The sequence below is a fragment of the Somniosus microcephalus genome, unplaced genomic scaffold (assembly GCF_052327205.1).
Source record: "Somniosus microcephalus isolate GS21.2 unplaced genomic scaffold, FLI_Smic_1.0 unresolved_chr1, whole genome shotgun sequence".
Classification (NCBI taxonomy): Eukaryota; Metazoa; Chordata; class Chondrichthyes; order Squaliformes; family Somniosidae; genus Somniosus; species Somniosus microcephalus.
In genome coordinates this window covers 22,081,472-22,105,123 of record NW_028225179.1, presented here as the reverse complement: position 1 = coordinate 22,105,123, position 23,652 = coordinate 22,081,472, and the positions used below count along the sequence as shown (strand labels likewise).

Genomic DNA, 23,652 nt, shown 5'->3' with positions numbered 1-23,652 from the left:
TCCAATTTCGACCCTTCCCTCACCCTCACACGGTCCATCTCCGAATCTCCACTTCCCTTCCTCGACTTCTCCGTCTCCATCTCTGGGGATAGGTTATTGACCAAAATTCACTACAAGCCCACTGACTCCCACAGCTACCTGGACTACACTTCCTCCTCACCCCGCCTCCTATAAGGACTCTATTCCATTCTCCCAGTTTCTCTATCTCTGCCGCATCTGCTCCGAGGATGTCGCCTTCCACACCAGCACTTCTGACATGACTTCCCTTTTCCGCAACCGATGAATCCCCTCTACCATGGTTGACACGGCCCTCGACCATGTCCGTTCTATCTCCCGCACTTCTGCCCTCACCACTGCAACTCCCTCCTAGAACCACGGTAGGGTTCCCCTTCTCCTTATCTTTCACCCCACCAGCCTCCACTTTCAACGGATCATCCTCCACCACTTCCGCCACCTCCAATTTGAACCCACCACCAAACGCATCTTCCCTTCACCTCCCCTTTCAGCATTCCCTAGGGAACGCTCCCTCCGTGATACCCTAGTCCACTCCTCTATAACCGCAACACCCCCTCCCCTTCACCTGGCACCTTCCCGTGCAAGTGCAGGAGATGCAATACCTGCCCTTATACCTCCCTCCTTCCCACTGTCCAGGACCACAAACACCCCTTCCAGGTGAAACAGCGATTTACTTGTACTTCTTGCAATCTAGTATACTGTATTTGATGCTCACGATGTGGCCTCCTCTACATTGGGGAGACCAAACGCAGATTGGGTGACTGCTTTGCGGAACTGCTCTGTTCAGTCCATAAGGATGACCCTGAACTTCCGGTCGCCTGTCACTTTAATTCACCGCCCCATTCCCACTCAGGCCTCACCATCTTCGGCCTCTTGCATTGTTCCATGGAAGCTCAGCGTAAGATCGAGGAACAGCACCTCATCTTCTGATTAGGCACTTTACATAGAATTCAAAATTTTCAAATTATAACCTCGGCCCCCATTACATTTTTACTTATATTTTTTATCCACACCTTTGTTTTTGCGCTCCCCCTTTTTTTCTCTCCCACATGCCAGCTGTCTCCAATTCTGCCAGCGCATTTCACACCTAATCTAGAGCCACCTTTTGTCTCCACTACTCCTATCACCATCTTGTCTCATTTTGAATATCCCTTCATGTCTCTTCACTTCTCTTTTGTTCTCTCCCAGCCTGGCATTTTAATCTGTTTCATTTCCTGTGTTTTTCAGTCTTGGGAAAGTGTTTTGACCTGAAACTTTTACTCTATTTCTCTCTCCACGGATGTTGCCTGGCCTGCTGAGTTTTTCCAGCATTTTCTGTTGTGATCTTCTGTGGATGTCTTGCCTCCCTCTCCCCTTCCTCCCACACGCAGCCGGTTTTTAAACCTTGTTTTAAATCTGCTGCTCTGCTGGGCCAGTGCATTCCACAGTCTCACAACCCTTTCCACAAATACACTTTCACTGCATGACTTCTCTGTTTCTTAGATATTAATCACCTTGAGGTGCAATGATGGCGTTTGTGACGTCAAATTAAAATGCGGCCAATTGCAAACACGTTGGGGTCAAAGTTTCTTTTGCATAGAATTGAACCTGAATCTTTCAAGATGGAATATTATTTTTGCTGCATCACAATAAACAATATCTTATTATAAATGTTGGCTCATTAGTTCCCCAGTGTCAGAAGAAGTATTGTCTGATCCCCTCATTTATTTCATATATGGCACAAACATAGGGTAATCATTCAGAATCACCTCACAGATTGACACTGAGGTAAATTAAGTGGGAGGTACAGACAGCATCGGGACACGTGGAGGAATAGACAAGAGAGTTGGAGAAATAATAAACGGCCTGAGAGTCCAGAAGACAGTGAATGGTAGCTGATAGATATCAATGAGTGGAGGCGAGAAATTGTATTGGGATTCGGCACCGTGGCTTAGCTGGTCCAAGCTGTTTGTCTAGTTAAACAGGGGATCCTGCGTTCGACTCCCAGCAGGGTCATTTTTTTTTAATGAATCTCTAGGGATGAGCTTCTTCTCGTGTGAAAAGGCTAAAATTCTTTTAAATGTAACTGCGGCTGCACTAGTTCCCATTCTGGATGAAGGCTCCAGTCGCTGCGGGGCCTGGGTCGAATTTCACCACTTCCTAATTTCTGGCGGTGCTGATTTTTAACTCTTCACCTATTCTCCATCTTTTCTAAGCAGTGCCGTGTGTTACTTTGTTGTGGTCAGAGCAGAGCTCCAGTATTTGATGTGTGGCGCCATGATCATATACTGGTTATTACTCTGCGTTGTGGCCGCAGCAACCTCGGTCCGAATCCGAGTCACGGCACAGATTTCCCTTCCTTGCGCATACAATAGCCCTCCTTTATTTCCCTCCTTCAATGTCATTGTAACTTTCCTGCGGTATTACCTTAATCTAACATTCACTTTCTCCTACTTAAACCGCTAAGTGTGCTCTGCTCCCACCGCTGATCCTGGGGCACATGTCCCATTCGCCCCAATGTGAATTGGTGCATTGAAGCGAGTCGATAGATTTAGACCTGCGGGACCTCTCGACAGACAAGCTCTGCGAAAGCAGGGCCGGCCTTTGGAAACAAAGCAGCCCGATTGTACAAGAACATTCCTTGGGAAATGAAGTGCACTGGGGAGGCTAACTGAAGAATTGGATTTGTTCACCTGGTAGTTGATGCTTCTCCCTAAACAGTTGATCAGCGTGAGCGACGGGAAGCGCTACATTGCTGCGGATGAAGGGTGAAATATGCAATTTTGGCAAACTGGTTGTCAAAAAGGAAACTCGATGCTCAGGATTTATGAAGGAGAGTAAGGGACGCTCCGGACGTAATAGACAGGGGAAGGGACGCTCCGGATATACCAAACTGTTTCGGGGACGCTCCAGATTTACCAGACAGTGTAAGGGACGCTTCTGTTGTACTAGACAGGGTAAAGGACACTGCGGATGTAACAGACAGTGTAAGGGACGCTCCGGATGTTCCAGGCAGTTTCAGGGACGCTCCGAATTTGCCATACATGGTAAGGGACTTTCCTGTTTTACCAGACAGGGTAAGGGACGCTCCGGATATACCAGACAGGTTAAGGCACAGTCTAGATGTACCAAAAAGGGTAAGGGACGCTCCGGATATATCTCACAGGGTACGGGACGCTCCGGCTGTATCAGACAGGGTAATGGACGCTCCGGATGCATCGGATAGTGTAAGACACGCTCCGGATGTACCAGACTGTGTAATGTACGCCCCCGATGTACCAGACAGTGTAAGGGACGCTCCGGATGTTTCAGAAAGGGTGAGGGACGCTCCCGATGTACCAGACAGGGTAAAGGACCCTCCGGATGTAGTAGACAGGGTAAGGGATGCTCAAGAGGTTCTGGAGCGGGTAAGGGATGCTCAGAGCCTATCAGACAGGGTAAGGGGTGCTGAGGAGGTATCAGAGAGGCTGTTGGATGCAGGGTTATTACTTTCTAAACATCACATTTTCTAAGTATCACTTAAAGCAAAAGTTAAATCCGAATGTAACAGATGTTCTGCCGTGTCCCACGTGGGGGCAATGAGAAGGTAGAATGGGGCCGGACTGGACATTTACAGAGCTCAGCAATACATTTATAGCTGACACAGATTCCCCCACTCAATACAATAATAAATAATACAGATACATCTAAATATACTTGAAACGAACAGTGGTGCAAAAGCATTTACATCTAACACAATAGCAACTCACAAATACATTTAAGAACATAAGAACATAAGAGCATAAGAAATAGGAGCAGGAGTAGGCCAATCGGCCCCTCGAGCCTGCTCCGCCATTCAATAAGATCATGGCTGATCTGATCCTAACCGCCAATCCACTATCACAGAACCATCTCCTGAATCTAGCAGAATTAGACAAACGAAATAGGAGCAGGATCAAGCTACACGGCCCCTGTGCCCGCTCCGCTACCCACACGGGCATGACCGATCCGAATCTAGACTCATGTCCAAATTCCCGCCCGCTCCCCGTAACCTTTAATTCCCTTTACTTCTAGGAAACTGTCTATTTCTGTTTTAAATTTATGTAATGATGTAGCTTCTACAGCTTTTTGGGGCAGCATATTCCATGGACCTACCACCCTCTGAGTGAAGTAGTTCCTCCTCATCTCAGTTTTGAAAGAGCAGCCCCTTATTCTAAGACTATGCCCCCTAGTTCTAGTTTCACCCATCATCGGGAACATCTTCCCCGCATCCACCCGATCCAACCCCTTCACAATCTTATATGTTTTAATAAGATCACCTCTCATTCTTTTGAACTACAATGAGTAGAGTCCCAATCTACTCAACCTCTTCTCATATGTCCATCCCATCATCCCCGGGATTAACAGAGTGAAACTTCTTTGTACTGACTCGAGAGCAAGTATGTCCTTTCTTAAGTATGGACACCAAAACTGTACGCAGTATTCCAGGTGCGGTCTCACCAATACCTTGTACAACTGAAGCAATACCTCCCTATTTTTATATTCTATCCCCCTAGCAATGAAAGCCAACATTCCATTGGCCTTCTTAATCACTTGCTGCACCTGCATACTAACCTTTTGAGCTTCGTGCACCAGGACCCCAGGTCACTTTGTACTTCATTACTTTCCAGTTTCTTGCCATTAAGATAATAACTTGCTCTACGACTTTTCCTGCCAAAGTGCATAATCTCACACTTTCCAGTATTGTATTCCATCTGCCAAACCTCTGCCCACTTACTTAGCCTGTCGATGTCCCCTTGCAGGTTTTTTATGTCCTCCTCACTCACTACTTTCCCTCCAATCTTAATATCATTTGCAAACTTTGATATGTTACACTTGGTCCCCTCCTCCAAATCGTTAATATAGATTGTAAAGAGTTGGGGACCCAGCACAGACCCCTGCGGAACACCACTAGTTACTGATTGCCAGTCTGGGAATGAACCATTTATCCCAACTCTCTGCCTTCTGTTAGATAGCCAATCCTCTATCCATGCCAGAATATTACCCCCAATCCCGTGATTTTTTATCTTAAGCAATAATCTTTTGTGTGGCACCTTGTCAAATGCCTTTTGGAAGTCTAAATACACCACGTCCACTGGTTCCCCTTTATCCACCCTATACGTTACTTCCTCAAAGAACTCCAGCAAATTTGTCAAACATGACTTCCCCTTCATAAAACCATGCTGACTTTGTCCTATTAAATTATGATTATCCAAATGTCCTGTTACTGTCTGCTTAATAATGGACTCCAAAATTTTACCTACCACAGATGTTAGGCTAACCGGTCTATAGTTTCCAGCCTTCTGTCTATTGCCCTTTTTAAAAAGGATGTTACATTTGCAGTTTTCTAGTCTGCCGGGACCTATCTAATTTTATCTAATATGGACACACACAAATATATTTATAACCATCACTCGTGATTGTTTGCTGAAAAGATACCTTAATTGTTTGTCTTTAAAGCCATGATATTTACATGGCAGCTGCATTGACGTTCCTCCTGAGCAGCTGGAGATTGATAGAGAATGATTTGGGTCCTGAACGATCATTTCTTAGGCGGATTAAAACAAGTTTGAGTGCAAGCCCAATATTAGAAGTCGACGTTAAAAAGGGGCTCATGTGGGACCTTTCGCAAATCGCAATCTACAGTCCCGAAAGCGAGATTCTTACACCTAGATTAAATAGTCACTCTGTCTAGAATACAGGCCTCATCAACTGGTTATCAAACGTAAAATCAAATGGATTTGTCATGTATTTTCCATTGCATTTTGACTGAGACGTGTGCCCGCAGTTCCATTCCGGTTCCAAGCCCTCTATTTACTGTCGATGACTTGCCCGGAATGTGCTTGGAGAAGTGTTAGAATCGCAGTACAGCCCTTCCCACTGTCGCTTCCTCTAAATCTCCATCCAGGATTTTCACCAGTGCAAGGTTCATCAACCTGAGCTACTGTTTAATTTGTTCTCGGCATTAACTGTGCTGATCCTTTAACTTGTTACACTACACCGCATCTCCAAATTTGTCGATTGCACCTCGAGGGCACATTTCATACGTAAACCTGCAACATCTGCCAGAGAAAGATTCAATTTCAGCGGTTCCAACAACAATGAGTCGATCGATATCAACCTCGACCATCCTTAACTACGCTATAGATGCAAATTTCTGCGCTCCTCTGCTTCAGTGACATTTTGTTTCGCAGCGATGGGCAGTTTATGCTCTCTGAGGCTGCAATTGCTGCTTTCCGCTGGCAGAGGGTGCTTGGCGAGAGCGGGACCGGACAGACGGCCTGAACTTCGCTGCTGTCGCGGCCTCACGGACTCCGGGAGCTGGGGAACAACAAACCAACTCATGGGTTTGTAGCGGCACCTGAAATGCGGCTCCGAACTGTTGCTATTGACCGAGGCAGCGCTGCAGGATCCTGTAATGATCTCTCACACAGTCGGTATCTCTGTAGCGTTTGAGTGTGTACAGAACTGTATAGATTAACGGCTGTTAATGTATTTTATTAATCTCTAGCTACAAAAGATGATTGAACCAGGGACCTGTTGTACTTTAGATGGAAGTGATAACCGCTACACTTCGGAAACCGCTGCTCTTTGAATAATTAGAGAAACAGCTCAGAACAGCAATTGTAATCTACAAATACTCTTACCCTACGACGGATTCCATTCCAGTCGAGGAGTTAGCTTTAAGAAAACTGTTCTATTACATAAAACTCTTAGACTGTGTGAAAACGTTATTGTAATCGTCATTAATCAACCGGTAACTCACATGGTTAACGAATCATGGACAAAATTTTAAAACGTTTTTTGTGTTTTGGAAATGATGAATTTTCATCGGTTCTCATATTGCAGACTGTATTTTAGGAGTTGGGTAAAACTGTTCAGTGCTTATGACACCAGGATCTGGTGCAGCCTTTGGTAAATTCACCAGCTCGCTAACACATGAGAGTAACTCCTGCTTCACTCTTTCATATAAACCCAGGCAATGTGCCTTAATTAAACAACATTGCACCCCCGCACGATTAGACAACCTGAGATGTGCAAGTAAATGAGCATGGATAAATAGCACAGGTCAAGCACAGCTCCAGTTGCGCAATCGGTTAGCGTGCGGTACTGTTCATAACAATAACTATCAGACTTGGAGCTAAATGCCGAGGTTGTGAGTTCGAGCATCATTTAAAGCAGCTAATGTTTTTGCGGTGTGATATTCCGCAAACTGTCTAGTTATTAGTTGTTCCACGTCGGCGCTTAGGATCCTCCGGCCCACCGTGTTGCAATAATTGATGGGAGCTTTAAAGGAGCCCTTCAGTGTTACTTATTGACAGGAGGGAAGGTGGGGCCAGTTTTAACTGTTAAACCAGCAACTATCTGGCAAACAATAACGTGCTGGAAAGAGTTTCGATTTCAACACAGTGACTGAGACTTTGGCACCAACGAGATGATGTGTAAACTCACGAGTTATCTGTACATGTTTCCGACATCATGTTGAACACAAACAACGATTCACCTGAACATGATGTTGAGAAATACAAGGACGGAAGTTACGTACAGACAATCGCCCAAACACCATATCCACAATTAGGTTGTCGCCGACATTCTTGTTATGGGGAGATTTGTGAAAAAATTCAGGGAAACTGCTCATATAAAGAAGTGGATTTAAGAAATGATAAACATATTTCAAATTAATGATCAGGTCCTCTGCGAACTGGGGTCGCACCAGCGCAGGGAAACCTAAGGCAAGCTCACACACAAAATCGGCAGCTTGTTGGTCTAGCGGTATGATTCTCACTTTGGGAACTTCGCTGTTTAAAATGCCACAGGTGCCGGGTCCAAATCCCGGACGAGCCCCGCCACATTTAGTTAAACCTCACCAACTCGATCATTACAGCTGGAATCGCTTTTGTTTATAAAAGACTAACACATTGAATGATACGGGACTGTGAGCACACGCGGTTTAAAACAAACACAGGGTGATCCTTGACTGACCACGACCCCGCCCAATATAGACAGTCCTGATTATTATTGCTTATGAAATCGAGGGAAACATAAATCAGGCTGTTTCTATAACGGGCGGCCGAATAGGATGCGCGAATTTTCTAGGGCGCCAAGTTGAAAGTTTACTCCATTATCATTTTTCCCTCTATCTCCGTCATTTCACTCCAGCCAAATGAACTGAGTGTAGGTGTCAGCCGTGGTTCAGCGGCAGCATACTCAAGCCCCACTCCAGAGAATTGAGCACATAATCCAGGCTGACACTCCAGTGCAGTACTGAGGTAGTGCTGCACTGTCGGCGGTGTCGTCTTTCCTTTATGACGTTCAACCGAGGCCTCAGATCCCATGAGAGTATGCCGAAAAGAATGAGGATTTCTGCCCATTATTTATCTCTCAACCAAAGAAAGCAAAGCAGAAAGTCTCGTCATTAAGGTTGATAAATATGTTTGAAATTATATTGCCTCCTAAACGATAAAGTTATATTATTGCTCTCTATTCATTTGGCTTTGTTCCCTCTAGTCTTTCATTTGGTGCCAATCGCAGAGGAACGAAGACAGGTAGAGATGGTTCTTAATCTCCGATTCCCGCTCTACCTTCATTCAAGAACTCCAGTGCTCTGTTTTAATTTTAACAAGATATGAAGAGTGCAGGGGCACAGATTTGAATCACCAGTGCGATTTTGACGAGATTGCGATCACAAAGGCTGTATGAGGCAGAATTCAGTGAAATGCTCGGAAGGTTTATCTGCATCACATTTGCAACGTAATAAAGACGAGGATGGCACTCGTAATCACACGTGCAAAGCACAGCCGATTAACAGTCCATGACCTTAACCCCTCGGCCACCTCATCTCACGAATCCACTGCGCTCAGCCGTACCATTTCCTGCTATTTGCATCTAAGCAGAAATATTCTGAAAGAAATTCCCCTTCCCCACTTGGCCTGCCCGTGCACACAGATCTACTATGTCGAAAATGTGCAATTAGCTTCATGTAAGCAAAAGGCCCTCCGTTATCTGCAGGTGAGAGACTGTCAAAACTGGTCGGTTTGAAGCCAGATTCAGAACAGGGAAGAAAAAGTTTCGCCCAGTTATTTAAACGACCGCGGCAGGACACGTACATGCAATCTTCTGACAACTGATGAATTCGCATCAAAGTCAAATGCATTATCCATTAGGCCACGCGTCCACTGCTACCGGCAAACTTCTTGTTATGGGAGAATTGTAAGCAGATTCAGGGAAACTGCTGATAAAATAATTGGATTAAGGAAAATATAAGCATATTTCAAATTAATGAACATATCCTCTGTGAACTGGGTTCGCAGCAGCGCAATGAAACCTAATGCAACTTCGAGCCCAAAATCGGTGGCTCGTTGGTCTAGGGGTATGATTCTCGCTTAGGGAATTTCACTACTTAAAAATCCCGGACTGAACCCTGCCAACCTTAACAGCTGGATCATCACAGCTAAAATCGCGCTCATGTTAAAAGACTTATACAATTGATGATGCTGACTGTGCGCCCACCCAGTTTAATCATACAGTCATAATGGCACAGACGGAGGCGATTCGGCATATCGAGCCAGTGCCATCTCTCTGTAGAGCAATCAAGTCAGTACCATTCCCTTGCACTATCCCCCTATTCCTGCAATTTTATTTCTCTCAAGTTCCTATCCAGTCTCCCCTTGAAAACATTGAGTGAATTCGGCAGCGGATTCCAGGTCATCATCACTCACTGCGTAATTTTTTGTCTTCACACCCCCCTCTGAATCTCTTGCCTAAAATCTTCAATCTGTGGCCCCTCGACGGAACAGCTCCCTCCTGCCCCAGTACTGGTGCCAGTGTCCCAGGAAGCAAAACCCATTTCTCCCACACCAGTCTTTGAGCCACGCATTTAGCACTCTAATTTTATTTGTCCTAGCCAAATTCGCTCGTGGCTCAGGTAAGTGTTTATTACCCTTGTGGTTCTGCATTTTAATTTGGCCCCTAGCTGCTCAAACTCCCTCAGCAGAACCTCCTTCCTTGTCCTATCTATGTCGTTGGTACCAACATGGACCACGACAACTGGATCCTCCCCCTCCCACTCCAAGTTTCTCTCCAGTCCAGAGGAGATGTCCTTAACCCTGGCACCGGGCAGGCAACACAGCCTTCGGGACTCTCGCTCTCGGCTGCAAAGAACTCTATCTATCCCCCTAACGATACTATCCCCTACCACTACAACATTTCTTTTAACTCCCCCCACTTAAATGGCCCCCTGCTCCATGGTGCTGTTAGCAGGTTGCTCATCCTCCCTGCAGTCCCTGTTCCCATCCTCACAGGGAGTAAGAGCCTCGAACCCGTTGGACAAGTGCAAGGGCTGCGCCTCCTCCAACACTACCTCCTGGATTCCCGTACCTGCCTCACTTCTAGTCACACCATCCTGACCCTGGCCACGGACCAAATCTGAATTAATTAATCTAATTGGTGTGAATACCTCGTGATACACAGAGTCCAGGTAACTCTCCCCCTCCCTGATGTGTCTCAGTGTTTGAAGCTTGGACTCCAGCTCTTCATCACGGAGCCAGAGTTGCTCGAGCAGCCAACACTTACTGCAAATGTGATCACCGTGAGCATCAATGGTGTTCACCAGCTCCCACATATTGCAGCAGCAACATATCACCTGATCTCCCATTCTATGTAATTAATTAAATTTCTTAATATTATTCTTAAATATCCTCTGCCCCGATTCTAGATGGTGAATAACACACCTTAGAAACTATAAACCGAAGAGATTTAAGCTTAAAAAGGGAGAAATACTTACCAACCAATCACTTACACGCTTTCTGGTGACGTCACACTTGGATTACTTTTTACCTCTCTCCTTCCCTCCGAGTTCCCAGACTGGAGATTGGTCTCTGGGGCCTTAACTGGTCTCTGGGGCCTTAACTGGTCTCTGGGACTTTTATAGCCCCGCTGTGCCGCTCAGGATTCCCGCCGATGCTGTGAGGCCTTAACTGGTCTCTGGGACTTTTATAGCCCCGCTCTGCCGCTCAGGATTCCCGCCAATGCTGTGAGGCCTTAACTGGTCTCTGGGACTTTTATAGCCCCGCTCTGCCGCTCAGGATTCCCGCCGACGCCGTGAGGCCTTAACTGGTCTCTGGGACTTTTATAGCCCCGCTCTGCCACTCAGGATTCCCGCCGACGCTGTGAGGTCTTAACTGGTCTCTGGGACTTTTATAGCCCCGCTCTGCCGCTCAGGATTCCCGCCGATGCTGTGAGGCCTTAACTGGTCTCTGGGACTTTTATAGCCCCGCTCTGCCGCTCAGGATTCCCGCCAATGCTGTGAGGCCTTAACTGGTCTCTGGGACTTTTATAGCCCCGCTCTGCCGCTCAGGATTCCCGCCGATGCTGTGAGGTCTTAACTGGTCTCTGGGACTTTTATAGCCCCGCTCTGCCGCTCAGGATTCCCGCCGATGCTGTGAGGCCTTAACTGGTCTCTGGGACTTTTATAGCCCCGCTCTGCCGCTCAGGATTCCCGCCGATGCTGTGAGGCCTTAACTGGTCTCTGGGGCCTTTTATAGCCCCGCTCTGCCGCTCAGGATTCCCGCCGATGCTGTGAGGTCTTAACTGATCTCTGGGACTTTTATAGCCCCGCTCTGCCGCTCAGGATTCCCGCCGATGCTGTGAGGTCTTAACTGGTCTCTGGGACTTTTATAGCCCCGCTCTGCCGCTCAGGATTCCCGCCGATGCTGTGAGGTCTTAACTGGTCTCTGGGACTTTTATAGCCAAGCTCTGCCGCTCAGGATTCCCGCCGATGCTGTGAGGTCTTAACTGGTCTCTGGGACTTTTATAGCCCCGCTCTGCCGCTCAGGATTCCCGCCGACGCTGCGAGGCCTTAACTGGTCTCTGGGACTTTTATAGCCCCGCTCTGCCGCTCAGGATTCCCGCCGACGCTGTGAGGCCTTAACTGGTCTCTGGGGCCTTTTATAGCCCCGCTCTGCCAATCAGGATTCCCGCCGACGCTGTGAGGCCTTAACTGGTCTCTGGGACTTTTATAGCCCCGCTCTGCCGCTCAGGATTCCCGCCGATGCTGTGAGGCCTCACCTGGTCTCTGGGACTTTTATAGCCCCGCTCTGCCGCTCAGGATTCCCGCCGATGCTGTGAGGCCTTAACTGGTCTCTGGGACTTTTATAGCCCCGCTCTGCCGCTCAGGATTCCCGCCGATGCTGTGAGACCTTACCTGGTCTCTGGGGCCTTTTATAGCCCCGCTCTGCCAATCAGGATTCCCATCTACGCTGTGAGGCCTTAACTGGTCTCTGGGGCCTTTTATAGCCCCGCTCTGCCGCTCAGGATTCCCGCCGATGCTGTGAGGTCTTACCTGGTCTCTGGGACTTTTATAGCCCCGCTCTGCCGCTCAGGATTCCCGCCGACGCTGTGAGGCCTTACCTGGTCTCTGGGGCCTATTATAGCCCCGCTAAAACAGGTTTGCTCACAATCTTGCTTTGGTGTTTCACAGTTGCGAGAAATCCCGGGTTCAAATCCCGGACGAGTCCCGCTACATTTTAGTCAAAACTGAGCTTCTTCTAGCCAATCAACATTGCAGAAAACTTAAATACTTTCTATTAAAAACAAGTGATTTCGTGTCATTTTGTCCATATCTTTCGAAATCACAGAGCTTCACTGAAGCAACTGAAAACCAACCAACTGAGAAAAGTTAAAGGCTCCCAGGTGTATTCTGCTCGGTGTCTCATTGGACGCCTTGCACCCGTGTTCGATTCCGGCCAATGCAGGAACTTTACATTTTTCTTTCTGCATCCATGAGCTCGCCTGAATTGGGATAAACTTACATTCAGCTTCAATCTTCTTGAAACACCCTCTTCCCTGAATATTGGTCAGTCCTGCTTTCTCTGGCGCTGAAAGGATGTGAGAAGCTGCCTTGTGAATTGGTCCTATGTGTGCCGAATTCAAACCGTACAGGTTTCTGTACTGGCCAGGAATCAAACCGGCATGAGCAGCCTGCCTGGTCTGATTAAACGGGATGCACACCTCATCTTTCATTTAAGCACTTTCCATCCTGTCTGAACTAATGGAAAGCCTTTTGCTTACAGAAGCTGATTCTACATTTTCACCATTGTCGATCTGGGTGCACAGGCAGGACAAGCGGTGAAGTGGACTTTCTTGTGGAGTATTTCTGTTTGGATGCAAAAAGCAGGAAATGGAATGTCTGAGTTGTCGTAGTCGGGAGACGAGAGGTTAAGACGATGGAATGTTAATCCATTGTGCTTATTTATTGTGTTGAATGTTTGATGCTGAAAACCCTTCCCAGCATTTGACTGAATCTTACATAAAATTAGCTTTAAATTCTAATCTCGTCCAAACCACTGGACTTGGCCCCTTCATTGTTCATATCTTGTTTAAATCAACACAGACCATTGGAATTCTTCACCTTCTTCAAAGAAGGTTAAACAGAGACCGCGAATCAGAGAGAGAACTTTCTTCCTTCTTCCTTCAGTTCGTTCGGCTGGAGTGAAATGACGGAGATAAAAAGGATGACATCCAAACAGAAACAATGTGCATGAAAGTCCTCTTCACCGCAAGTCCTGCCCGTTGCACCCGGATCCACAGCGTTGCAAATGTACAGTCAGCTTCTGTGAACAAAAGGAATTTAGATATTTCCGTTACATGAGGTCAGTGATTGTTAGAAATGGTCAGGTGTAAAACAGGTCCGATCCAGGTTGGAACCCAGTGTGCAAACCGACTGCTGATGCACATTCCAAGCATTTCACTGAAACTTACGTGAAATACAATTTCGTGAAAATTGCACTGGTGTGGCTGGTCTGTGCCCCTGCATTACTCATATCTTGTTAAAATTAAAATATTCCAAGAAATTCCTCAACCCACCTTGAATGAAAGTGGAGATGTGATCGCGAATCGGAGACTGAGAACCCTTTCTTCCTTCTTCCTTCCTCTGAGATTGGCACCGAATGAAATACTAGCGGCAACAGAGGCAAATGATTAGGGAGCAGAAACATAAATTTCTCCTTTGGAGGCAATTTAATTTCAAAAATATTTATCAAACTTAATGACGAGATTTTCTGTTTTTGGGACTTTGGTTGAGAGATAAATAATGCGCGAGAAATCCTCGTTCTTTTCAGCATCCTCTCATGGGATCTGAAGCCCCAGTTTAACATCTTACTAGAAAGACGGCACTGCCGACAGTGCAGCACGACCTCAGTACAGCCCTGGAGTGTCGGCCTGGTTTATGCACTCAAGTCTCTGGAGTGTGGCTTGAGTATGCTACCGCTGAGCCACGGCTGACACCGAAACTCAGTTCATTTGGCTGGAGTAAAATGACGGAGATAAAGGGAATAATGATAATGGAGTAAACTTTCAACTTGGCGTCCAAGATTAAACCGGGCATCGTTTTAGAAACAGCCCGATTTATGTTGCCATAGATTTCATAAGCTTTGAAAATCAGGCCTGTCTATAATGGGCGGGGTCGTGGTCACTTGCGAACCATTCTGGGTCTGTTTAAACCGGGAGTGCTCACAGTCCCGCATCATTCTGTGTCTGTTTGAAATGGCAGAGCTCACAATCTCGGATCATGCCGTTTATTTAGAAGCAGAGCGATTTCAACTTTCATGACCGAGTTGTTGAGTTTAACAAAATGTGTCAGGGCTCGTCCGGGATTTGAATCCGGGACCTCTCGCATTTTAATCATGAAACGCCCAAAGCGAGAATCATACCCCTAGACCAACGAGCCGGCCATGACATTCTTCCATTTGCATTGCGTTTCACTGCGCTGGTGCGAATCCAGCTCACAGAGGACCTGTTTATTCAGTTTAAATATTATTATCTTTTCCTCAATCCACTTCTTTTTTCGAGCAGTTTCCTTGAACCTGCTCACAATTCGCCCCATAAAAAGAGATGCAACGGCATTAGCGGCCGCATAGACTAATGGATAAGGCGTCTGACTTCGGTTGCAAATTCTTCAGTTATCAGAAGATTGAAGGTTCAAATCCTACGGAGGTCGTTTAATTATCTGGGCGACACTTTTTATATTCTGAATCTGGCGTGAAACCGGCCATTTTTGACAGCCCCTCATCTGAAGTAACGGAAGGCCTGTTGCTTACATTTAGCTGATTGTACATTTTCAACATTGTAGATCTGTGTGCACGGGCAGGATAAGCGGTGAAGTTGAATTTCTTTCAGGGTAGTTCTAATTAGATGCAAAAAGCAAGAAATGGAATGTCTGATAGCATTGCCTCGGTGAGACGAGGTGGCCGAGAGGTTAAGGCGATGGACTGCTAATCTATTGTGCTCTGCACGCGTGGGTTGGAATCCCATTCTCGTCGTTACTGTATTACACGTCTAATGCTGATGCACTTTCCAAGCATTTCACTGAATCTTACTTGAAATACAATTTCGTGAAAATTGTGCTGGTGTTGCTGGTCTGTGCCCTTGCATTACTCATATCTTGTTAAAATTAAAATATTCCAAGAAATTCCTCAACCCACCTTGAATGAAAGTGCAGATGAGATCGCGAATCGGAGACTGAGAACCCTCTCTTCCTTCCTCTGAGATTGGCACCGAATGAAAGACTCGCGGCAACAGAGGCAATTGATTAGGGAGCAGAAACATAAATTTCTCCTTTGGGGGCAATTTAATTTCAAAAATATTTATCAAACTTAATGACGAGATTTTCTGTTTTTGGGACTTTGGTTGAGAGATAAATAATGCGCGAGAAATCCTCGTGCTTTTCAGCATTCTCTCATGGGATCTGAAGCCCCAGTTTAACATCTTACTAGAAAGACGGCACTGCCAACAGTGCAGCACGACCTCAGTACTGCCCTGGAGTGTGAGCCAGGATTATACACTCAAGTCTCTGGAGTGTGGCTTGAGTATGCTACCGCTGAGCAACGGCTGACACCTAAACTCAGTTCATTTGGCTGGAGTAAAATGACGGAGATGAAGGGAAAAATGATAATGGAGTAAACTTTCAACTTGGCGTCCAAGATTAAACCGGGCATCGTTTTAGAAACAGCCCGATTTATGTTGCCATAGATTTCATAAGCTTTGAAAATCAGGCCTGTCTATAATGGGCGGGGTCGTGGTCACTTGCGAATCATTCTGGGTCTGTTTAAACCGGGAGTGCTCACAGTCCCGCATCATTCTGTGTCTGTTTGAAATGGCAGAGCTCACAATCTCGGATCATGCCGTTTATTCAGAAGCAGAGCGATTTCAGCTTTGATGACCGAGTTGTTGAGTTGAACAAAATGTGTCAGGGCTCGTCCGGGATTTGAACCCGGGACCTCTCGCATTTAATAATGAAACGCCCAAAGCGAGAATCATACCCCTAGACCAACGAGCCGCCCAGGTCATTCTTCCATTTGCATTGAGTTTCACTGCGCTGGTGCGAATCCAGCTCACAGAGGACCTGTTTATTCAGTTTAAATATTATTATCTTTTCCTCAATCCACTTCTTTTTTCGAGCAGTTTCCTTGAACCTGCTCACAATTCGCCCCATAAAAAGAGATGCAGCGGCATTAGCGGCCGCATAGACTAATGGATAAGGCGTCTGACTTCTGGTTGCAAATTCTTCAGTTATCAGAAGATTGAAGGTTCAAATCCTACAAAGGTCGTTTAATTATCTGGGCGACACTTTTTATATTCTGAATCTGGCGTGAAACCGGCCATTTTTGACAGCCTCTCATCTGAAGTAACGGAAGGCCTGTTGCTTACATTTAGCTGATTGTACATTTTCAACATTGTAGATCTGTGTGCACGGGCAGGATAAGCGGTGAAGTTGAATTTCTTTCAGGGTAGTTCTAATTAGATGCAAAAAGCAAGAAATGGAATGTCTGAGAGCATTGCCTCGGTGAGACGAGGTGGCCGAGAGGTTAAGGCGATGGACTGCTAATCTATTGTGCTCTGCACGCGTGGGTTGGAATCCCATTTTCGTCGTTACTGTATTACACGTTTGATGCTGATGCACTTTCCAAGCATTTCACTGAATCTTACTTGAAATACAATTTCGTGAAACTTGTGCTGGTGTTGCTGGTCTGTGCCCTTGCATTACTCATATCTTGTTAAAATTAAAATATTCCAAGAAATTCCTCAACCCACCTTGAATGAAAGTGGAGATGAGATCGCGAATCGGAGACTGAGAACCCTCTCTTCCTTCCTCTGAGATTGGCACCGAATGAAAGACTCGCAGCAACAGAGGCAATTGATTAGGGAGCAGAAACATAAATTTCTCCTTTGGAGGCAATTTAATTTCAAAAATATTTATCAAACTTAATGACGAGATTTTCTGTTGTTGGGACTTTGGTTGAGAGATAAATAATGCGCGAGAAATCCTCGTGCTTTTCAGCATTCTCTCATGGGATCTGAAGCCCCAGTTTAACATCTTACTAGAAAGACGGCACTGCCAACAGTGCAGCACGACCTCAGTACTGCCCTGGAGTGTGAGCCAGGATTATACTCTCAAGTCTCTGGAGTGTGGCTTGAGTATGCTACCGCTGAGCCACGGCTGACACCTAAACTCAGTTCATTTGGCTGGAGTAAAATGACGGAGATGAAGGGAAAAATGATAATGGAGTAAACTTTCAACTTGGCGTCCAAGATTAAACCGTGCATCGTTTTAGAAACAGCCCGATTTATGTTGCCATAGATTTCATAAGCTTTGAAAATCAGGCCTGTCTATAATGGGCGGGGTCGTGGTCACTTGCGAATCATTCTGGGTCTGTTTAAACCGGGAGTGCTCACAGTCCCGCATCATTCTGTGTCTGTTTGAAATGGCAGAGCTCACAATCTCGGATCATGCCGTTTATTCAAAAGCAGAGCGATATCAGCTTTGATGACCGAGTTGTTGAGTTTAACAAAATGTGTCAGGGCTCGTCCGGGATTTGAACCCGGGACCTCTCGCATTTAATAATGAAACGCCCAAAGCGAGAATCATACCCCTAGACCAACGAGCCGCCCAGGTCATTCTTCCATTTGCATTGAGTTTCACTGCGCTGGTGCGAATCCAGCTCACAGAGGACCTGTTTATTCAGTTTAAATATTATTATCTTTTCCTCAATCCACTTCTTTTTTCGAGCAGTTTCCTTGAACCTGCTCACAATTCGCCCCATAAAAAGAGATGCAGCGGCATTAGCGGCCGCATAGACTAATGGATAAGGCGTCTGACTTCTGGTTGCAAATTCTTCAGTTATCAGAAGATTGAAGGTTCAAATCCTACAAAGGTCGTTTAATTATCTGGGCGACACTTTTTATATTCTGAATCTGGCGTGAAACCGGCCATTTTTGACAGCCTCTCATCTGAAGTAACGGAAGGCCTGTTGCTTACATTTAGCTGATTGTACATTTTCAACATTGTAGATCTGTGTGCACGGGCAGGATAAGCGGTGAAGTTGAATTTCTTTCAGGGTAGTTCTAATTAGATGCAAAAAGCAAGAAATGGAATGTCTGAGAGCATTGCCTCGGTGAGACGAGGTGGCCGAGAGGTTAAGGCGATGGACTGCTAATCTATTGTGCTCTGCACGCGTGGGTTGGAATCCCATTTTCGTCGTTACTGTATTACACGTTTGATGCTGATGCACTTTCCAAGCATTTCACTGAATCTTACTTGAAATACAATTTCGTGAAACTTGTGCTGGTGTTGCTGGTCTGTGCCCTTGCATTACTCATATCTTGTTAAAATTAAAATATTCCAAGAAATTCCTCAACCCACCTTGAATGAAAGTGGAGATGAGATCGCGAATCGGAGACTGAGAACCCTCTCTTCCTTCCTCTGAGATTGGCACCGAATGAAAGACTCGCAGCAACAGAGGCAATTGATTAGGGAGCAGAAACATAAATTTCTCCTTTGGAGGCAATTTAATTTCAAAAATATTTATCAAACTTAATGACGAGATTTTCTGTTGTTGGGACTTTGGTTGAGAGATAAATAATGCGCGAGAAATCCTCGTGCTTTTCAGCATTCTCTCATGGGATCTGAAGCCCCAGTTTAACATCTTACTAGAAAGACGGCACTGCCAACAGTGCAGCACGACCTCAGTACTGCCCTGGAGTGTGAGCCAGGATTATACTCTCAAGTCTCTGGAGTGTGGCTTGAGTATGCTACCGCTGAGCCACGGCTGACACCTAAACTCAGTTCATTTGGCTGGAGTAAAATGACGGAGATGAAGGGAAAAATGATAATGGAGTAAACTTTCAACTTGGCGTCCAAGATTAAACCGTGCATCGTTTTAGAAACAGCCCGATTTATGTTGCGATAGATTTCATAAGCTTTGAAAATCAGGCCTGTCTATAATGGGCGGGGTCGTGGTCACTTGCGAATCATTCTGGGTCTGTTTAAACCGGGAGTGCTCACAGTCCCGCATCATTCTGTGTCTGTTTGAAATGGCAGAGCTCACAATCTCGGATCATGCCGTTTATTCAAAAGCAGAGCGATATCAGCTTTGATGACCGAGTTGTTGAGTTTAACAAAATGTGCCAGGGCTCGTCCGGGATTTGAACCCGGGACCTCTCGCATTTTAATCGTGAAATGCCCAAAGCGAGAATCATACCCCTAGACCAACGAGCCGCCGATGTCATTTCCCATTTGCATTGAGTTTCACTGCGCTGGTGCGAATCCAGCTCACAGAGGACCTGTTAATACAGTTGAAATATTTTTATCTTTTCCTCAATCCACTTCTTTTTTCGAACAGTTTCCTTGAACCTGCTCACAATTCGCCCCATAAAAAGAGATTCAGCGGCATCAGCGGCCGCATAGACTAATGGATTAGGCATCTGACTTCTGTTGCAAATTCTTCAGTTATCAGAAGATTGGAAGTTCAAGTCCTACAAAGGTCTTTTAATTATCTGGGCGACACTTTTTATATTCTGAATCTGGCGTGAAACCGGCCATTTTTGACAGTCCCTCATCTGAAGTAACGGAAGGCCTGTTGCTTACATTAAGCTGATTGTACATTTTCAACATTGTAGATCTGTGTGCACGGGCAGGATAAGCGGTGAAGTTGAATTTCTTTCAGGGTAGTTCTAATTAGATGTAAAAAGCAAGAAATGGAATATCTGAAAGCAATATATTGGTGAGACGAGGTGGCCGAGAGGTTAAGGCGATGGACTGCTAGTTTATTGTGCTCTGCGCGCGTGGGTTCGAATCCCATCCTCGTCCTTACTGTATTACACGTTTGATGCTGATGCACTTTCCAAGCATTTCACTGAATCTTACTTCAAATACAATTTCGTGAAAATTGCACTGGTGTTGCTGGTCTGTGCCCCCTGCATTGCTCATATCTTGGTAAAATTAAAATATTCCAAGAAATTTCTCAACCCATCTTGAATGAAAGTGGAGATGAGATCGTGAATCGGAGATTGAGAACCCTCTCTTCCTTCTTCCTTCCTTTGAGATTTGCACCGAATGAAAAGACCAGAGGCAAATGATTAGGGAACAGGAACATAAATTTCTCCTTTGGAATTTCAAAAATATTTATCAAACTTAAAGACGAGATTTTCTGTTTTTGGGTCTTTGGTTGAGAGATAAATAATGCGCGAGAAATCCTCGTTCTTTTCAGCATTCTCTCATGGGATCTGAAGCCCCAGTTTAACATCTTACTAGAAGGACGGCACTGCCGACAGTGCAGCACTACCTCAGTACTGCCCTGGAGTGTCAGCCTGGATTATGCACTCAAGTCTCTGGAGTGAGGCTTGAGTCTGCTGCCGCTGAGCCACGGCTGACACCTAAACTCAGTTCATTTGGCTGGAGTAAAATGACGGAGATAATGGGAAAAATGATAATGGAGTAAATTTTCAACTTGGTGTCCAAGATTAAACCGGGCATCGTTTTAGAAACAGCCCGATTTATGTTGCCATAGATTTCATAAGCTTTGAAAATCAGGCCTGTCGAAAATGGGCGGGGTCGCGGTCAGTTGCGAATCATTCTGGGTCTGTTTAAACCGCGAGTGCTCACAGCCCCGGATCATTCTGTGTCTGTTTGAAATGGCAGAGCTCACAATCTCGGATCATGCCGTTTTTTTAGAAGCAGAGCGATTTCAGCTTTGATGACCGAGTTGTTGAGTTTAACAAAATGTGCCAGGGCTCGTCCGGGATTTGAACCCCGGACCTCTCGCATTTTAATCGTGAAATGCCCAAAGCGAGAATCATACCCCTAGACCAACGAGCCGCCGATGTCATTTCCCATTTGCATTGAGTTTCACTGCGCTGGTGCGAATCCAGCTCACAGAGGACCTGTTAATACAGTTGAAATATTTTTATCTTTTCCTCAATCCACTTCTTTTTTCGAACAGTTTCCTTGAACCTGCTCACAATTCGCCCCATAAAAAGAGATTCAGCGGCATCAGCGGCCGCATAGACTAATGGATTAGGCATCTGACTTCTGTTGCAAATTCTTCAGTTATCAGAAGATTGAAGGTTCAAGTCCTACAAAGGTCTTTTAATTATCTGGGCGACACTTTTTATATTCTGAATCTGGCGTGAAACCGGCCATTTTTGACAGTCCCTCATCTGAAGTAACGGAAGGCCTGTTGCTGACATTAAGCTGATTGTACATTTTCAACATTGTAGATCTGTGTGCACGGGCAGGATAAGCGGTGAAGTTGAATTTCTTTCAGGGTAGTTCTAATTAGATGTAAAAAGCAAGAAATGGAATATCTGAAAACAATATATTGGTGAGACGAGGTGGCCGAGAGGTTAAGGCGATGGACTGCTAATCTATTGTGCTCTGCACGCGTGGGTTCGAATCCCATCCTCGTCGTTACTGTATTACACGTTTGATGCTGATGCACTTTCCATGCATTTCACTGAATCTTACTTGAAATACAATTTCGTGAAAATTGCACTGGTGTTGCTGGTCTGTGCCCCTGCATTGCTCATATCTTGGTAAATTAAATTTTTCCAAGAAATTTCTCAACCCACCTTGAATGAAAGTGGAGATGAGATCGTGAATCGGAGATTGAGAACCCTTTCTTCCTTCTTCCTTCCTTTGAGATTGGCACCGAATGAAAAGACTAGCGGCAACAGAGGCAAATGATTAGGGAACAGGAACATAAGTTTCTCCTTTGGAATTTCAAAAATATTTATCAAACTTAAAGACGAGATTTTCTGTTTTTGGGTCTTTGGTTGAGAGATAAATAATGCGCGAGAAATCTTCGTTCTTTTCAGCATTCTCTCATGGGATCTGAAGCCCCAGTTTAACATCTTACTAGAAGGACGGCACTGCCGACAGTGCAGCACTACCTCAGTACTGCCCTGGAGTGTCAGCCTGGATTATGCACTCAAGTCTCTGGAGTGAGGCTTGAGTATGCTGCCGCTGAGCCACGGCTGACACCTAAACTCAATTCATTTGGCTGGAGTAAAATGACGGAGATAATGGGAAAAATGATAATGGAGTAAATTTTCAACTTGGTGTCCAAGATTAAACCGGGCATCGTTTTAGAAACAGCCCGATTTATGTTGCCATAGATTTCATAAGCTTTGAAAATCAGGCCTGTCGAAAATGGGCGGGGTCGCGGTCAGTTGCGAATCATTCTGGGTCTGTTTAAACCGCGAGTGCTCACAGCCCCGGATCATTCTGTGTCTGTTTGAAATGGCAGAGCTCACAATCTCGGATCATGCCGTTTTTTTAGAAGCAGAGCGATTTCAGCTTTGATGACCGAGTTGTTGAGTTTAACAAAATGTGCCAGGGCTCGTCCGGGATTTGAACCCGGGACCTCTCGCATTTTAATCGTGAAATGCCCAAAGCGAGAATCATACCCCTAGACCAACGAGCCGCCGATGTCATTTCCCATTTGCATTGAGTTTCACTGCGCTGGTGCGAATCCAGCTCACAGAGGACCTGTTAATACAGTTGAAATATTTTTATCTTTTCCTCAATCCACTTCTTTTTTCGAACAGTTTCCTTGAACCTGCTCACAATTCGCCCCATAAAAAGAGATTCAGCGGCATCAGCGGCCGCATAGACTAATGGATTAGGCATCTGACTTCTGTTGCAAATTCTTCAGTTATCAGAAGATTGAAGGTTCAAGTCCTACAAAGGTCTTTTAATTATCTGGGCGACACTTTTTATATTCTGAATCTGGCGTGAAACCGGCCATTTTTGACAGTCCCTCATCTGAAGTAACGGAAGGCCTGTTGCTTACATTAAGCTGATTGTACATTTTCAACATTGTAGATCTGTGTGCACGGGCAGGATAAGCGGTGAAGTTGAATTTCTTTCAGGGTAGTTCTAATTAGATGTAAAAAGCAAGAAATGGAATATCTGAAAGCAGTATATTGGTGAGACGAGGTGGCCGAGAGGTTAAGGCGATGGACTGCTAATCCATTGTGCTCTGCACGCGTGGGTTCGAATCCCATTCTCGTCGTTACTGTATTACACGTTTGATGCTGATGCACTTTCCAAGCATTTCACTGAATCTTACTTGAAATACAATTTCGTGAAAATTGCACTGGTGTTGCTGGTCTGTGCCCCTGCATTGCTGATATCTTGTTAAAATTAAAATATTCCAAGAAATTTCTCAACCCACCTTGAATGAAAGTGGAGATGAGATCGTGAATCGGAGATTGAGAACCCTCTCTTCCTTCTTCCTTCCTTTGAGATTGGCACCGAATGAAAAGACTAGCGGCAACAGAGGCAAATGATTAGGGAACAGGAAC

The 23,652-nt window shown here is 45.5% G+C and overlaps 6 non-coding genes across 6 annotated transcripts; 2 read left to right on the top strand and 4 right to left on the bottom strand.

Annotated features, from left to right (window-relative positions):
- Window positions 1-16,258: 16,258 nt before the first annotated feature.
- On the bottom strand, window positions 16,259-16,345 carry trnap-ugg (transfer RNA proline (anticodon UGG)). The gene is given in 2 exon segments: window positions 16,259-16,294; window positions 16,310-16,345. It is a non-coding gene; the product is annotated as a tRNA-Pro (tRNA).
- Window positions 16,346-17,867: 1,522 nt separating this feature from the next.
- On the bottom strand, window positions 17,868-17,954 carry trnap-ugg (transfer RNA proline (anticodon UGG)). The gene is given in 2 exon segments: window positions 17,868-17,903; window positions 17,919-17,954. It is a non-coding gene; the product is annotated as a tRNA-Pro (tRNA).
- A 1,522-nt stretch (window positions 17,955-19,476) lies between these two features.
- Window positions 19,477-19,564, bottom strand: trnap-ugg (transfer RNA proline (anticodon UGG)). The gene is given in 2 exon segments: window positions 19,477-19,512; window positions 19,529-19,564. It is a non-coding gene; the product is annotated as a tRNA-Pro (tRNA).
- A 2,108-nt stretch (window positions 19,565-21,672) lies between these two features.
- Window positions 21,673-21,754, top strand: trnas-gcu (transfer RNA serine (anticodon GCU)). The gene has a single exon. It is a non-coding gene; the product is annotated as a tRNA-Ser (tRNA).
- A 927-nt stretch (window positions 21,755-22,681) lies between these two features.
- Window positions 22,682-22,769, bottom strand: trnap-ugg (transfer RNA proline (anticodon UGG)). Its single transcript is given in 2 exon segments — window positions 22,682-22,717; window positions 22,734-22,769. It is a non-coding gene; the product is annotated as a tRNA-Pro (tRNA).
- Window positions 22,770-23,278: 509 nt separating this feature from the next.
- trnas-gcu (transfer RNA serine (anticodon GCU)) lies at window positions 23,279-23,360 on the top strand. Its single transcript has one exon. It is a non-coding gene; the product is annotated as a tRNA-Ser (tRNA).
- Window positions 23,361-23,652: the final 292 nt, after the last annotated feature.